A 17,929-nucleotide genomic window follows, 5' to 3' on the forward strand; every position below is an offset into this window, starting at 1 on the left:
TTAGCCACCAAAAACCCTTAATTGCAGAGGCAGCCAATTCTGCAGTGGAATTGCTAGGAGCAAAATGGAAATCTCTTGCAACCGTCCGAAGCCTTGTCTAGAGGCTCTTAGCTAAGAAAAATGCTCAGGTTAAGAATTACCTTGACTTTGATTAGGGCTCAAAGAAGAAGTACAGCAGACCAACCCTGACCCTTAAAGGGGTTGTCCCACTTTGCTTTTTTAATCTTATCAGCAGTAGATGTTCTGATAACTTCCTGGTTCTCAGGCAGTTGAGTGAAGGCCACGCCTCCTCATGACTCACCCTGCGTGCTCGTTCATGTGTATGAGGTCATCCACATGGAGCCGTATGTGAGGTCCCGCCCCCCCCCCCAGTATAATAAACATTGAGTGCGGCCCCCCCCCAGTATAATATACATTTAGTGCGCCCCCCCCCCCCAGTATAATATACATTCAGTGCGGCCGCCCCCCCCAGTATAATATACATTCAGTGCGGCCACCCCCCCCCCCCCAGTATAATATACATTCAGTGCGGCCACCCCCCCCCCCAGTATAATATACATTCAGTGCGGCCACCCCCCCCCCCAGTATAATATACATTCAGTGCGGCCACCCCCCCAGTATAATATACATTCAGTGCGGCCACCCCCCCCCCCAGTATAATATACATTCAGTGCGGACCCCCCCAGTATAATATACATTGGTGGGCAAGTGGGAAGTGCCAATGAGGGTTAAAAAAATAAATAAAAAATTAACTCACCTCCTCCAATTGTTCGCGCAGCTGCCGGTCTCCTGTTCTATCTTTAGGACCTGTGAAAGGACCTTTGGTGACATCACTGTGGTCATCACATGGTACATCATATGATCCATCACCATGGTAATGGACCATGTGATTAGCTCAGTGACGTCACCAAAGGTCCTTTCACAGGTCCTAAAGATAGAACAGGAGACCGGCAGCTGCGCGAACAATTGGAGGAGGTGAGTTAATTTTTTATTTATTTTTTTAACCCTCATTGGCACTTCCCACTGCGCCACCAATGTATATTATACTGGGGGGTCCGCACTGAATGTATATTATACTGGGGGGGGGGTGGCCGCACTGAATGTATATTATACTGGGGGGGGGGTGGCCGCACTGAATGTATATTATACTGGGGGGGGGGGGGGGGTGGCCGCACTGAATGTATATTATACTGGGGGGGGGGCGCACTGCGCCACCAATGTTAATACAAATGCAGGAGGTGGGTGCCGGAGTGAAATAGCCGGCACCCGACCTCTATGATAGGGGGCTGCGATCAGCGGCAGTTAACCCCTAAGGTCCCGCTCCCTGTCATAGAGGTCGGGTGCCGGCTATTTGATTCTGGCACCCGCCTGCTGTATTTGCGCATGCGCGGGCGTGCGCGTACTTGTAGGAATGGAGAGGCGGCCCGAGTACTTGTTCAGCCGTTGTGCGCAGGCGCGGCACAGCGATGCGGCCGGACGAAAGAGGCCGTATCCATGGGATACAGAAAACAACAAAGGAATCGCTTTACATGATTTTTTGAATGAAAGGTAGCTTTTGGATAATAACATGGATAGGAAGATATGTTGTGTGGGGGTAAATAGATTAGATAAAACCTATTTTATGAAGTGGGACAACCCCTTTAAGGCCATACCACCTTGACCATGACAGAGAGCTCTGATCAACCCTACCTCCTTTATTTTGGTGAGTTGAGGCCTTAGTTTATTCAACTATAGATATGGTTAAAAACTGTAAATAATAATTAATTATTAAAGATGTCTGTGTTTAGAAAAAAACTTCACTTTAAACACATTGTCACAGCGGTCCTCAAGCTCTGAGTGATATCGCCTCATTTGATTCAGTGGAGAAAATTGCAATACAACCCATGGACAGGTGTGGCACTATTCCTGGATTAATACAGTAATTTTTTTTCTAAAACTGAACAACCCCTATCTTAGGGCTTGTTAACACGAACGTATGGGTTCCGTTTCCGTATTGGGGGCCGCACATGTGGATCCAGAATAAACGGACACCATTCTGTGTGCATTCCGCATCACAGATGCGGACCCATTCACTTTAATTGGTCCGTAAATCCGGAGATGCAGAGCTGTGCGGAACGGAAGTACGGAACGGAACCCCTTGGAAGCACTACGGAGTGCTTCTGTGGGGTTCTGTTCTGTGCTTCCGTTCCGGACAAAGATAGAACATGTCCTATCTTTTTGCGCAACGGAGAGATGCGGACCCATTCAAGTTGAATGGGTCTGGATCCATCCTGGAGGCCTCACGAACGTTCTTCGCACATTGCGGACCGTAAATTGCGGCCCCAATGCACGGAACAGAACCCATACGTTCATGTGAACAAGCCCTTAATCATTTACTGGGACAATTTGGGGATTTTCAAGATTAGTGATCACCAATCCAAGCCATGTGAGACATTTCAACATAGAAATTCATGACATTTAATGCTGCCACATTACTTTTCTATGATAGATGCCTCTGAATAGGAGTACAAGTAGAAACTCATGATTAATATTTTGGACACTTAGTCATTAATGCAGCCCAGCTACCTGATAATATAGACTGGCTTACTGGAGGAGAACCTGCAACGCGTCCAGAAGACCCTTCGAATGATGCAAAAGAAGCAGACCACCTCCTGACCTCCAGACCACCTTCACAGTCATGGACTCTTCTGTTTCACCATCTACAAGGGAACCTGAAAACACTTATTGTTTATATTATATCAATTAATAAAGTCATAAAGACAAAAAGCTGTGATTATTATATTTCATTGAATTCCAAGTAAATAAGGTAGAACTATAGACATAACTGATAACAAGTCTGCAAAAAAACAGGGTTGCCTGATCAGACACTTGAACCTGCTATATTCCCTTGTAGTGCCCCCAGCAATAATAATGCCCCTTATAGAGCCCCCCTAGTAACTAGCAATGCCACAGAGTGCCCCAGTAATGCCTCCTGTAGTACCCCCAGTATTAAAAATTACCCCACAGTGCTCTTAGTAGCATGGTCCCCAAGGGCCAGGGCAAGTAAAAAAAAATAAAGTAAAAAAAAATAAAAAATACCTAAGTGGATGATAGATACCATAGATACATAGATAGATAAATAAAAAATAAAAACAAGGGCAGCACAGCAAAAGGAAATAGTGTGGCTGGGTGCCAGCTGCTGTGGGGGCGATCCACCCACCTTACTTACATATAATATTAAATTCCACGGCACATCGCAAAAAAACGTGAGTTTTATTCACCAGAGATACAGCAACGTTTCAATCCTCTCAGTGGGATCTTTCTGATACAAAATGGTGCTCAAATACAGGTATATATATACACCCACAAGATAATTGATCAATAAAAGTAATTAATATAAACAATGTAAATAACAAAAATAGTAAAAATTGCATCAGTGAAAATATAAACTCCAGATATTAGTGCATTACAACATAATGGAGTCATATGTATAAAAGCGCAGTAATCGCATATCATAATATAGTGTAAAAACTAAGATCCATCATAAAATGTGTTAATTACATAATTGTGAACACTTGTAAGAACCCATGTGTAGAGAGTTAAAAACAGCTTTAAACGATAAGGGCAAATTGTGAATACTGACCAGCATGGGAACATCTCCTCAGCCTGAGCGTCTTCACATACAAACTGCGCATAATTACAAAAAACAAAATGGATGCACACCGTTATATATACAAACAATAGAGCTAAGAAATGGGGGTCATTCTAGATAAAAGTGGTACAATACCGACTATAAATGAATAATGGACACATACGTGTCGGGCCCATTATTCATTTATGTCGGTATTGTACCACTTTTATCTAGAATGACCCCCATTTCTTAGCTCTATAGTTTGTATATATAATGGTGTGCAGCTATTTTGTTTTTTGTAATTATGTTTGCTTCATGGATATGCACCTGTTATTCTGAAGGTTCTAGTCTAAATTTTCTTGCAATGCAAACTGTGCATGTCAGCAAAAGTGTCCGATCACATGACCACCCGACATCAGCAGGTTAAGGTCACGTGATCGGATAAGAACAGAAACAGTACGCCTCCAAAGGTCCTTGAGATATCGAGTAACCTCACTAGAGGGTATCAAGGTAACCTGGAGACACACACTAACATGTGACCAAACAAGAAAGTCACATATGACTTACACTGTTATTTACATTGTTTATATGAATTACTTTTATTGATCAATTATCTTGTGGGTGTATATTATATACCTATATTTGAGCACAATTTTGTATCAGAAAGATCCCACTGAGTGGATTGAAACGTTGCTGTATCTCTGGTGAATAAAACTCACGTTTTTTTTTTGGATGTGCCGTGGAATTATTTTATTTTTTTAGATAGATACTGTGGATGAATAGAGAGACAGATAGACATACATAGATATTATAGAAGGATAGATACAGTGCCTTGCAAAAGTATTCACCCCTTGACTTTTTTCTTAGTTGGTTACATTACAGCCTTTAGTTCAATGTTTTGTTAATCAGAATTTTATGTGATGGATCAGAACACAATAGTCTAAGTTGGTGAAGTGAAATGAGAAAATTATATAAATAAAACTATTGTTTAGAAATAGAAAACAGAAAATTGTCATGTGCGTATGTATTCACCTCCTTTGTTAGGAAGCCCATGAAAAGCTCTGGTACAACTAATTACCTTCAAAAGTCACATAATTAGTGAAATGATGTCCACCTGTGTGCAATCTAAGTGTCACATGATCTGTCATTACATATACACACCTTTTTTTAAAGGCTCCAGAGGCTGCAACACCTAAGCATGAGGCATCACTAACCAAACACTGCAATGAAGACCAAGGAACTCTCCAAACAAGTAAGGGACAATGTTGTTGAGAAGTACAAGTCAGGGTTAGGTTGAAAAAAATATATCCAAATCTTTGATGATCCCCAGGAGCATCATCAAAGCTATCAAAACCAAATGGAAAGAACATGGCACAACAGCAAACCTGCCAAGAGACGGCCGCCCACCAAAACTCACAGACCGGGTAAGGAGGGCATTAATCCGAGAGGCAGCACAGAGACCTAAAGTAACCCTTCAGAGTTCCACAGAAGAGACTGGAGTATCTGTACATAGGACGACAGTAAGCCATACGCTCCATAGAGTTGGGCGTTATGGCAGAGTAACAATTCACAGTAGTATTAATGCATATTGGGTAGGTATATAGTCTATAAATCACTGGAAAAATTAGACCTACTTTAAAACGTAACTTTTATATAGGATAATTATTAAAATAAATCCCACAAAACAATATATGTTTCAGATAACTGCAGATGATTATCGAGCGGAGTGTTTTTAGTAGGGTTTGCAGTACCTAGGGACATGTAAACAACAAACTAGATCACTCACGGTTCAGATGGACGATAACTATTCTCATCAGTTTAATCCCTGTTACGTCCCATATCAGGGATTGCCTTTTGTGAAAAAAAATTTAGGCCGTGTACCTTCGACTGCCTTCACAGTGACAGACCAAACTCTGATACACCAAACTGAATTGATTTTAGGAACCGGGAGATGGAAAAAGCAGCTTGGTCGGTCCTCTTACTCCCAAGTTGGGGCACTGCGCGTGCACGGAGCAATGTGCTGTGACACCCTATATGAGTGGTGTCTTAACTAGTACTATTCCTTTCAGTTTAATCCCTGTTACGTCCTCTATCCGGGGACGTGTGTCGAATTGCTTAATCATTGTCGAATAAACAACATCCTGAAATAATTTTGTTCTGAGCTCTATACTTGCTTTGTATTGGAATTGATGGGGATTTTTTAAATTGTCTGCATTATTTCTAATAAACTATTAAGAGACTTTATTATGATTTTAGTATTTTATGTATTAAAAACCCATACAAAAAAAATAGAAAAATAATGTTTTTTCTTTGAAAAATTATCCAGCCGATTGCTTTTAGTCTGATCATAATGAAGCAGCGGCCTTATCTGGGGTGTGGCAACATTGCCAACACACTCATAGAGGTGATGATCGCCTCATTGTGATACGCAAGCCCCTTCACAACAACAAGGTACCGATCACAAAGGGGAATTGACACATGTATGTGCCTTTTTTTTTGTTTTGCTTTTGCAGCCTGAAAAACTAGGTATTGTTGCAGCCGCTGCCGTAGCAGCAGCTGGAAAAATTGATGTTTTCCAGGCAGAAAGGTGACTAAAACATTGCGGCTTGAACCCTAGTTGTTGGCAGAGAATTCACGAAAGTCATCCGGTATGCAGACATTAAATACAGCAGCGTGGGGACCATTTTGAGGCCAAGGCATGTCATCAGGCCTTTTGTTAGTCAAACGTATCCCCCACTGTCAGTCCCTTTGGGATCCATGCCTCATTCATCTTAATGAAGATGAGGTAATCAACACTTTTTTGACCGAGGCGACTACTTTTGTCAGTGACAATGCCTCCTACTGCACTGAAGGTCCTTTCTGACAGGGCACTTGAAGCGCGGCAGGCCAGAAGTTCTATCGCAAACTGGGATAGTTCAGGCCACAGGTCAAGCCTGCACACCCAGTAGTCAAGGGGTTCATGGCTCCTCAGAGTGTCGATATCTGCAGTTAAGGCGATGTAGTCTTCTACCTGTTGGTCAAGTCGTTCTCTAAGGCTGGATCCCGAAGAGCTGTGGCGATGTGTAGGACTGAAAAAGCTCTGCATGTCCTCCATCAACAACACATCTGTAAAGCGTCCTGTCCTTGCCGCCATGGTCGTGGTAGGAGGAGGATTACTTTCACCTCTTCCCCTGTTAGATTCCCGTTCTGCTGTGACATCCCCCTTATAAGCTGTGTAAAGCATATTTTTTTGTTTGGTTTTGAACTACTGCATCCTTTCTGACTTTTGGTAATTTGGTAACATTTCTGCCACTTTCTGCTTATACCGGGGGTCTAGTAGCGTGGCCACCCAGTACAGGTCGTTCTCCTTCATCCTTTTTATACGAGGGTCCCTCAATAGACATGACAGCATGAAAGACCCCATTTGCACAAGGTTGGATGCCGAGCTACTCATTTCCCGTTCCTCGTCCTCACTGATGTAATTGACAGTCTGTTCTTCCCCCCAGCCACGTACAACACCATGGGTCCCAGATAGGTGACAACAACGAGCACCCTGGGATGCCTGCTGTGGTTGGTCTTCCTCCTCCTCAAAGCCACATTCCTCCTCTGACTCCTCTTCCTCATACTCCTCTTCCAGCGTTGCCTCAGGTCAAGCAAGCGATAATGACAAGGCTGTTTCTGGTGATGATGGTGACCACAACTCTTCCTCTTCACGCTTATCTACAGCCTGATCCAGCACTCTTCGCAGGGCACGCTCCAGGAAGAAAACAAATGGGATGAGGTTGCTGATGGTGCCTTCGGTGCGACTGACTAGGTTTGTCACCTCCTCAAAAAGACGCATGAGCCTAAAGGCATTGCGCATGAGCGTCCAGTAACGTGGCAAAAAAATTCTCAGCTCCGCAGAGACTGTCCTAGCACCCCGGTCATACAAATACTTGTTGACATACTCTTCCTGAGTACTGGGGGTCCGTCACACACGGATGTGTTCTCGGACCTCCCTGGACGCACTTTTACCATCCAACATGACTGTCACTGAGCATCAGGCCAGAGTCTGATTGAAACCATACCAGGTACCCGAGTCTCAGTGACAAGCAATCTCGGAAGAAGTGGTTTACCTTTCAGGACTCTCCGGAATCCCAATCCTTATTGACCTGAAGGGGTTGTTTCTACTCCTGTTACTTGCTTCATCCTATTGCTGTCTTCCCCTACCTTGTGTGGTCCACCTTCCCTTTTGTGTGTTAGTCTTGTTACCCCTTTCTGTTGTCAAGACTTAACTGTGATTTCCCCTTTTTTTCTTTTTCTTTTCTTTTATTTGGATTAAGTTCTTATGTTACGTTCCGCTCATAGAGTGGCTTCACTTCTTTCTTATCCAGTCCCTCTGTCAGATGTTTGTCATATTTTGAACACATTTAGACTTTGATGGCAGGATTTATCTGATCTGTTTATGACTCACCATTGGCCGGGCGCCAACACATCTATTCTGTTGCCTGCAGATTTACACTGTAACCCTTATTTGTATCTGTGAATACACTTAAATAAAGAATTTAAAAGAAAAAAAAGAAAAGTGAATGGGTCAGTTCGATAGTCTTAATACCCAAGCGGGACGGGACGTTACGGTTCTGTAACGATTTCCGCAAACTAAATGAGATTTCTAAATTTGATGTGTGTCCAATGCCTCGGGTGGATTAACTTATTGAGAGGTTAGGCCAAGCCCGGTATTTTTCTGTTTTGGACCACACCAAAGGGTACTGGCAGGTACTCTTGATGGAGGCTGCCAAAGAGAAACTGCCTTAATCACACCAGAGAGGCTGTACCAATATAAGGTGTTGCCCTTTGGTCTGCATGGCGCCCCTGCCACTTATCAACGGCTCATGGACATTGTGCCGCGTCCACATCGTCGGTACGCTTCGGCTTACCTGGATGATATTGTCATTCACAGTACCGACTGGGAAAGTCACCTACCAAAAGTACAAGCTGTAGCGGACTCCCTTCGAAAGGCTGGACTAACAGCTAACCCCAAAAAATGTGCAATAGGTTTAGAGGAGACAAAATACCTTGGGCGCAGAGTCATCAAACCCCAAGTGAACAAAATAGAGGCGATATGGAATTGACCCCGACCTGTCACTACTAGGCAAGTAGTATGTTATATGAGGTTTGTCCCCCACTTTGGTACGGTGGCCACACCATTGACAGGGCTCTTGAAGGGACGCAAGTCAGTGATGGTCCACTGGGATGATCAGGCGGAACAGGCTTTCTCCGCTTTGAAGTCGACCCTGTGTGGGTCCCCAATTTTGGTGACGCGTCACTTCAAAAGGGAGTATAGTACAGACCAATAAGAAAGAGAAGAAAATCCAGCTCTCTCCGGTGAAAAAATGCAAAACTTTATTCCAGCGAGTTAAAATCCATACAGGTGTACAAACACAGTCAACATGTTTCAGACCTCAAAGGAATATGGGTCCTTCCTCATGACATCGTTTGTCATGAGGAAGGACCCATATTCCTTTGAGGTCTGAAACATGTTGACTGTGTTTGTACACCTGTATGGATTTTAACTCGCTGGAATAAAGTTTTGCATTTTTTCACCGGAGAGAGCTGGATTTTCTTCTCTTTCTTATTGCATATACCGCATCCAGGAGCGGCATCCGTGCACCTCTGGTGATTCTACTACTGCAGGTGAGAGCTGCCTTACGTTCTTTTCTAGTACAGACCAATGCCTCTGAAGTAGGCCTCGGTGCTGTACTGTCTCAGGAAGTCAACTGGGAGGAGCATCCCATTGTCTTCCTCAGCCATAAGCTTACCCCAGCCGAGACCAGGTACAGTATAATGGAGAGAGAGTGCCTGGCTATCAAGTGGGCACTCGAGTCTCTTTGCTATTATTTGTTATTTGTTGGGGAGAAACTGTTATGGACTATTGATACAAAATGGATACTTGCTTGTTCAGAACTATACTTTAGTTAAAATGGCGGATAGGTACCCAGCCAATGCCTATAACAAGAATCTTGCTCTTTGCTTTATCATGTGTCACAAGACAGTTTCCGTTCAGCTCAAGCAAGCAGCTTCATAGAAAGAAGAAGTAACAGCTTCACCCTCCAGCAAGGGGGGAGGGGGGGACTTCCTCTTGTCATTGATGTCACAGAAAATACAGAGTTTATAGCCAATAGAAAAGATACACGCCACCTTACACCCCCCACTGCTTTCCGTCCTATATACTGTATGCTGTTCCACAATAAACCAGAGATCCTGTTATAACCCAGCTGTGTGTCTCAGTATTGATCTCTCAGTATACGTATACTTTAACATTAATTAATTTGGAGCAGTACATCAACCGAACTGGCAGCTTGACCAGAACCAGAACAAATTTGGTGCCCAACCTGGGGCTCAAGGATTGGACCCTCTGTTCCCGTATTCCCGGAGACTAGACGAGGAGAGGCATACTAACGGCACCGGGGTTGCGACCCGTAATACGAGGTAGGAAAATTGAGTCATCTTGCCTATAAAGTGTCCCCTGGTGTAGCCTCTTTGTGTTCGTCTGAGGGAGGGGTGTGGCAGCAGTCTGGGACGTCCTCGAGGGCATGAAAGTAAGAACCCCATATGTTTTTTAAAGTCTTGATGTACTGTGTTGTGCCTATAAGTTGTGAAGACCCTGTTGACAAGTATCACTGACTGAGACACAGAGTTCTCCTATGTGCCTGTATCGGAGTTCAGCCCGGCGTCTGACTCAAATCTCTATAAAGGGGACGATCACAGATGGGTGGAGATCGGTCCGCGGTAGCCCAGAGTGTGCTGACCGGGACTCAAAGGTCTTCACGTCCAGTGATTACTCTATACAGAGGCCTTTAGAGGGCTCCAGTAGGTGCGAGAGACGATGGGACAGTACACAAGGGTTCTTCCTTGATGTATTGTGGTTTATTGTTTTTAATGTGCGACCCTTTGTAACGGAAACACAGACTGATAGAAACTCAAAGGTCTTCTAAAGTGCCTGTGTCAATCGAGAGACGACAGAAGGGAGGAGACCAGCCAGTGTCTACCCAGAGTGTGTGGGACATTAGGCTCAACGTGTTATATCGGGTTTCTGTGTTGTCCAGAACAAGGTGAAGGATCCAGAAGATGGGAAATGAGGAAAGTGTCCCGAAGGGCTACTGTTCACCCGAACAGTACGTGGCGGACCGGAGAAGCAAACACCTTGAATTGCTTTTCAATGGCTTTTGTTTCAAGATAACATGATGATTTAAGAAATTTGAGTTAAGAGTTTGAGTGCTAACCCTGCTACATCTGTATAACATACCAAAAGGTGGCACACTGCCCTGCTATGTGGCAGAAGTTGTTGAATGAGAAAACAGGGAAGTGAGAGGATGATAAATTGACAGACAAGGTCAGTGTGTGGTTGGACTGTAGTAAAGAATTTGAACAGATGGGGGGGAGAACAAAATTTTGATGAGAAAAGACAGAGATATTTCTGTAAACCTGGTGTTGCATTGATACATGACTTGCCACCGCCCTATAATGGTGCCGGGAAGAAAGCAGGTGGGTGGACCTGCAAAACATGTGGTCAACAGAATCCCTCCTCCCGTGATACGTGCCTGTGGGGCTCCCCACCCACAAAACCACACTTTGGTAACTACTCTCCGGCACGTCCCATCACTTCCCGTGTTAGCTACAGCGCCATCTTGTCCCCAGCCAATGCCCATGAACGGACCTTTAATATCATTCGGTCCGGACCCCCCGTCACTCCTATGTCCCGGTGATCTCTATGCTGTAACCGATGATAAACCCGGATGGCACTTTTTTGACTCCCCGTTAGATCATGACCCCCACACCCATAATCGTGGGAGGTCAAACAGAAGAGCCCGGTCAAACGCAGTCTGATGAGGCGGTAGAATCTGTGTCGGGCACAAGGACTCCCACCCTTCCCCAGATCTAGAGAGGGGCAATTACAAAACCCTTAGGGAAGCCCTGGCACTCCCCAGGGCCTGCCCAAATATGTGTCTTTCACTCCACAACAGTTTTTCACCATAGTAAATTTACTGCCTGACCCTGAGACCCACCCAATGCCACTTTTACAGGAAATTGTCTCAAGTGCACCAAACCTATGGATGTACGTGGTCTGATTTGCAAAGTATAGTGGGTATAAGACCGGTGAATACTGCTCACTGATAATTTATTTATTTTATGCACTTATATAGCGCTGCTATATTTTGCAGCGCTTTACAGACATTAGCATCCAACTGACCCCAATGGGGCTCACAATCTAAGTTCCCTATCAGTATGTCTTTGGGGTGTGGGAGGAAACCCACACAAATACAGGGAGTACATACAAACTCCACGCAGATGTTGTCCTTGGTCGGATTTGAACCTAGGACCCCAGCGCTGCAAGGCACCAGTGCTGACCACTGAGCCATTGTGCTGCTCATTATACGGGACCACATTCCAATCCCTGAGCTGAGGGGTCAGAACTTTGACCCCTGGGATCATGAATCTGTGGAATACTTTATAGAGAAATGGGCAAAAGCAAAATTAGCAGATCATTCCACCACATTGCAGGACAACTACGGGGGATCAGTTGACCCCCACCTTTTTTCTTTTCACAGAAATGTTAGTTTCTTCTGTATTAGTTTAAGATCCTCTTTCTGATAAAAAAAACTGTCTCGCTTCTTGGTCTTTTTGGTTTTCACTCACATTATGTGACACCTACGGCTGCCGGATGTCTGACAATAAAATTCTGCACTGATTCATATGAGCAAGGGGATTCACTGCAAACCATTTTGCACCTCATCCCCGATACTCTCTGGGCCAGAGGACACCATGATATTGGATGCCTCAATGTCCCACCAGTCACTGTGACAATGAAGGACCCCAAAGTCCTACCATACAAAGAGACTGGACCCAGTAGCCAGGGCAGCCCCTTCCTGTGTCAGAGCTGTACATGCAGCCAGTGCCATGCTGGCCACCACTTCTGATATGGTACTAGGCCAACCCCTCACTATCCTAGCACCACATGACATTTCTGATCTTCTCCAACAAACACAACCTAGGCATCTGACTAATCAACGTCACCTATGGTTGCAAGGTAGCCTGCTCCTACCTGATAATGTCACTATTCAAAGATGTCACATCCTCAATCCTGCTGCTCTTCTCCCTCTTCTAAGGGGGGAGTATACTGGAGAATCTGAAAATGTTATTGATCTACAGGCACACTTGAGCTGACTCCTCTGAAGCCAGAGGAAAAGCCCTAGCTGATCAAGCAACAAAGCAAGCAGCAGTTAAAGAGGAAGAAGAACAGACCTCACAAGTCTTGATGCCAACAGAGACCTAACACAGAAACCAAAAGAGGTCTCCTGGGACCTGCTAGTCCAGTTACAGAAGCAGGCCACGCCACAAGAAAAATTGGATTGGCTAAAAGAGTCAGCCCAAGAAGAGAAAGAATCTGGACTGTGGACCCAAGGAAAGAGAGTATCTCTGCCCAAAGCTCTCTATCCTCTGATAGCTTCAATAGCTCATGGGCCCACCCACCAATCTAAGACCATCATGAAAGAACTAATTGACAAAACATGGGTGGCTCCAGGGATAACCCCTGTCCTGGTGAGGCATACTCAGTCTTGCCTCGTCTGTGCGCAGTGCAACCCGAGAAGAACTGAGCCTACACCAACCAAATGTCTCCCCAAAGCCCAGTACCCGTTCCAACGGATTCAAATTGACCACATCCAGATGCCAATGTGCCAAGGGTTTCAATATGTGCTAGTAGTGGTAGACTTGTTCTCTGGGTGGCCAGAAGCCTACCCCGTCCGAAATCAGACAGCCACAACAACTGCTAAGAAACAAATGCAGGAAACTGTTTGTAGGTTCGGAATACCTGAGGTCATTGAAAGTGATCAGGGCCCAGCATTCACTGCTAGTTTAACCCAAGAAGTCTGGAAGATTGTGGGGTCACACTTAGCCTATAACATGCCCTACAGACCCCAAAGCAGCGACAAAGTCAAACGACTGAACTTGGTACTGAAGTCCAAGATGCTGAAAATGACTAGGGAGACAGGGCTCAGTTGGGTACAATGCCTGCCAATAGCACTATTTTCAGTTAGACACACACCTAGGCCTCCACACAAACTGACTCCATATGAAATTTTGTTTGAGACAGGGCCTAGGATGGGGCAGTACTTCCCACATCAATTGCAAATGCATTATGAATCTGTTGCAATATATGTGATTGCCCTGAGTAAACAATTGTCTAACATACGTGCACAAGTTTTCTCTTTCATTCCAGATCCTGACTCCCTAGAGGCAAGCTACACGCTCAAACCTGGAGAGTGGTTGGTGGTCAAGAAACACATCAGAAACAGCCTCGAACTACGATACAAGGGGCCTTACCAGGAGTTGCTGACTACCCTGACCTCTGTGAAACTCGAAGGGAGGCCTACCTGGATCCACGCCTCACATTGTAAAAAAGAGTAATGGCTGTCCCGACAACCCTGGAACAATAAGCCATCAGGGTCCATCTACTTATCATGACTGTAGGCATATCAGCAGTGTTCACGCCACTGGGTGATGAATAGGACAATTCTCTGACACAGCACCATCAAATTCTAGTCCAGGGGTTGAATGAGACTGAGACTCTGAGAGATTGTTGGATCTGTACCCACAGTCCCATGAGCTCAGCCAGTATGCCTTATGTAGCAATACCCCTGGACCTTTCTGAACCGATTGACCTGTCTAACTCTACTATGTTTCTCACTAGCATATACCGAGTAAAATCCAGTACACACAAGGACAGGGAAGTGTCCTTACCTGTCGCAGGGTGGGCAGATGCCCCATGGCACAGATCAGGCCCCTCGATAAATCATAGCTCTACCCCCTGGCAAGAGGGACACTGGGCTAATGTCACATGTTTTCCTAGCTGGACACACTGTTATTGTCTCCAAGTACAAACCAAAGGCATGACATTTAGTCCACACATACACTCAGGTTGCAATGATTCAAAAACAGCCACGTGCAGTGTATTGGTGTAGATGCTGTGAATGGAAAAGACCTATCCTGTAACAACCATACTGTACAGGAACTTATCACAGGTATATTAGCTAACAACACCAAAGGTCAGTTAAAAGGATATGAGCTGGCGAAAGGGATACAATTAGCCAAATTAATTACCCAATTATTCAATAGCACAGCAGTGGCAGTTTCCGAAGACATATATTTAGTTTGTGGACACAAAGTGTACAAATGGTTATCACAGAATGTCACAGGACTGTGCACCATCGCCAGGCTTACTACTGCCAGCTTTATAGTACCACACTCTGAAATAGACATAAATGTTATTCCTAAACACACCTTGTACCGCAGGGCCAAAGATAACACACCGAGGCCAAACGGTAAGCCACATGTTGTAGAAATGAGCATTTCCAATAAAATTCTTAGTAGCATTTTCATATATCCCATGAAGTGCAGATGTGGGATCATTTGGTGGTGGCAACTGACTATCTAGATGACCAACTATGGGAAGTGATGAGACTTATGAATACCTCGAACATTGTGCAGAGCCAGTTGACCATTGTCACCAACCAAAACACATTAGTTCTAGACTATGTTACAGCCAAAGATGGAGGTATGTGCCATGTTGTTGGACCCGCTTGCTGCCATTACATAGACCCGCAGGGTAATTTGCAAGTTAAGGTCAGTCTAGAGAAAATGGCGGATTTAAGGGACAAATGGCTGGGCGCACATAAAGCTGATGGGGTGGTCTGATACCTTCTCTTTCCTTAACCCCGACAACTGGTTTAAAGGTATTGGAGGTTGGCTCATGGGAATTGTCCAAGGAATATTGCAGGTAGCCCTAATAATATTGGTGATATATGTAGCGATTAAGCACGTTCTTTTTTGTGTGACCCGCCTTTCAAAAAGAATGAAGAAAACTGATGAGCGACCTATCGTGCTTCTCTACGATGAGGAAGAACAAAAGGAAACGTCATTCAACTCAGTTCCCCCTCCTTGCTATGATGCCTCGCTGGGATAGGGTGAGATGAATCCCAGGGTACTACTAGAAGTCCGATTAACCGGGAACTTATCCATTAGGGATAGGTTGTTGCCACTGTGGGTGAAGAGGATATGAATGGTATGCCAGGGGATTCATTAGGTAAGGGAAAGTCTACAATCAAGTTTCCAAGGGGGGACTGTTATGGACTATTGATACAAAATGGATACTTGCTTGTTCAGAACTATACTGTAGTTAAAATGGCGGTTAGGTACCCAGCCAATGCCTATAACAAGAATCTTGCTCTTTGCTTTATCATGTGTCACAAGTCGGTTTCCGTTCAGCTCAAGCAAGCAGCTTCAAAGAAAGAAGAAGTAACGGCTTCACTCACCAGCAAGGGGGGAGGGGGGGACTTCCTCTTGTCATCGATGTGACAGAAAATACAGAGTTTATAGCCAATAGAAAAGATACACGCCACCTTACACCCCCCACTCCTTTCCGTCCTATATACTGTATGCTGTTCCACAATAAACCAGAGATCCTGTTATAACCCAGCTGTGTGTTGTCTCAGTATTGATCTCTCAGTATACGTATACTTTAACATTAATTAATTTGGAGCAGTACATCAACCGAACTGGCAGCTTGACCAGAACCAGAACAAAAGTTCCATCTGGTGACTGACCACTCCCCTCTCAAATGGATGAGCCAGGCCAAGGACAGAAATGCCCGGGTCACCCAATGGTTTGTCTCTTTACAGAACTTTACGTTTTTCGGTGGAACACAGGGCAGACCGGTTACAGGGAAATGCGGATGCCCTGTTCCCAGGTACACTATTTGACGTGTGTTCACCCCCTCAGGGTGCAACAAAGGGGGAGGTATGTAGGAAGGTACAAGGTGTCTTAGGGGTTGATGGTAGGTTTTGTGTCACTGAGGTTCCTGGCCTCGATGAAGTAAGAGCTGGTATTTTCATGTGTTAGCGGCAGCTAATGCTGATTGACACTTTGCTATTTAGTATGGCTGTAAATAGCTGATATGGGACGGCTCTTACTGGGAGTAGTCAAAGTGCTGGGTGGGTGACTACTCTCCACGTTTCAGGCCGGGTCTTGGCAGGATAAAAGAAAACAGCCATCACTGTCAAGTGGTGTGGATTACCTCCCTCTGACAGTGGAGCTCTGGAGATCTCTGTGTTGAGGTCTGAAGACTGGGTGTCAGGCGAGCAGGCCGCCTTAGAGCCTGCAAGTGGACCTTCTGAGGCTGAGCATTCAGCCGGGTGTGAACTGACACCCAGGATACCAGGTGAACTTTATTTTGTTTTTCTGTCTGTGAACAAGCACCAAGCCTGAAAAGTGACTGTTGTGTAATGTTATAGGTGTGAATAAACACTGAAGAGTGATTTACAACCTGGTCCTTTCCCTTTATAATGCGTCCGCTAACCTGTCTACCAGAGCGAATCCCCACAATAGATACAGACGTGGACAAAATTGTTGGTACCCTTTGGTCAATGAAAGAAAAAGTCACAATGGTCACAGAAATAACTTTAATCTGACAAAAGTAATAATAAATTAAAATTCTATAAATGTTAACCAATGAAAGTCAGACATTGTTTTTCAACCATGCTTCAACAGAATTATGTAAAAAAATAAACTCATGAAACAGGCATGGACAAAAATGATGGTACCCCTAACTTAATATTTTGTTGCGCAACCTTTTGAGGCAATCACTGCAATCAAACGCTTCCTGTAACTGTCAATGAGACATCTGCACCTCTCAGCAGGTATTTTGGCCCACTCCTCATGAGCAAACTGCTCCAGTTGTGTCCGGTTTGAAGGGTGCCTTTTCCAGACTGCATGTTTCAGCTCCTTCCAAAGATGCTCAATAGGATTGAGGTCAGGGCTCATAGAAGGCCACTTTAGAATAGTCCAATTTTTTCCTCTTAGCCATTCTTGGGTGTTTTTAGCGGTGTGTTTTGGGTCATTGTCCTGTTGCAAGACCCATGACCTGCGACTGAGACCAAGCTTTCTGACACTGGCTAGTACATTTCTCTCTAGAATTCCTTGATAGTCTTGAGATTTCATTGTACCCTGCACAGATTCAAGACACCCTGTGCCAGACGCAGCAAAGCAGCCCCAGAACATAACAGAGCCTCCTCCATGTTTCACAGTAGGGACAGTGTTCTTTTCTTGATATGCTTCATTTTTTCGTCTGTGAACATACAGCTGATGTGCCTTGGCAAAAACTTCGATTTTTGTCTCATCTGTCCACAGGACATTCTCCCAGAAGCTTTGTGGCTTGTCAACATGTAGTTTGGCATATTCCAGTCTTGCTTTTTTATGATTCGTTTTCAACAATGGTGTCCTCCTTGGTCGTCTCCCATGTAGTCC

The sequence above is a fragment of the Bufo gargarizans genome, chromosome 1 (genome assembly GCF_014858855.1).
Source record: "Bufo gargarizans isolate SCDJY-AF-19 chromosome 1, ASM1485885v1, whole genome shotgun sequence".
Taxonomy (NCBI): Eukaryota; Metazoa; Chordata; class Amphibia; order Anura; family Bufonidae; genus Bufo; species Bufo gargarizans.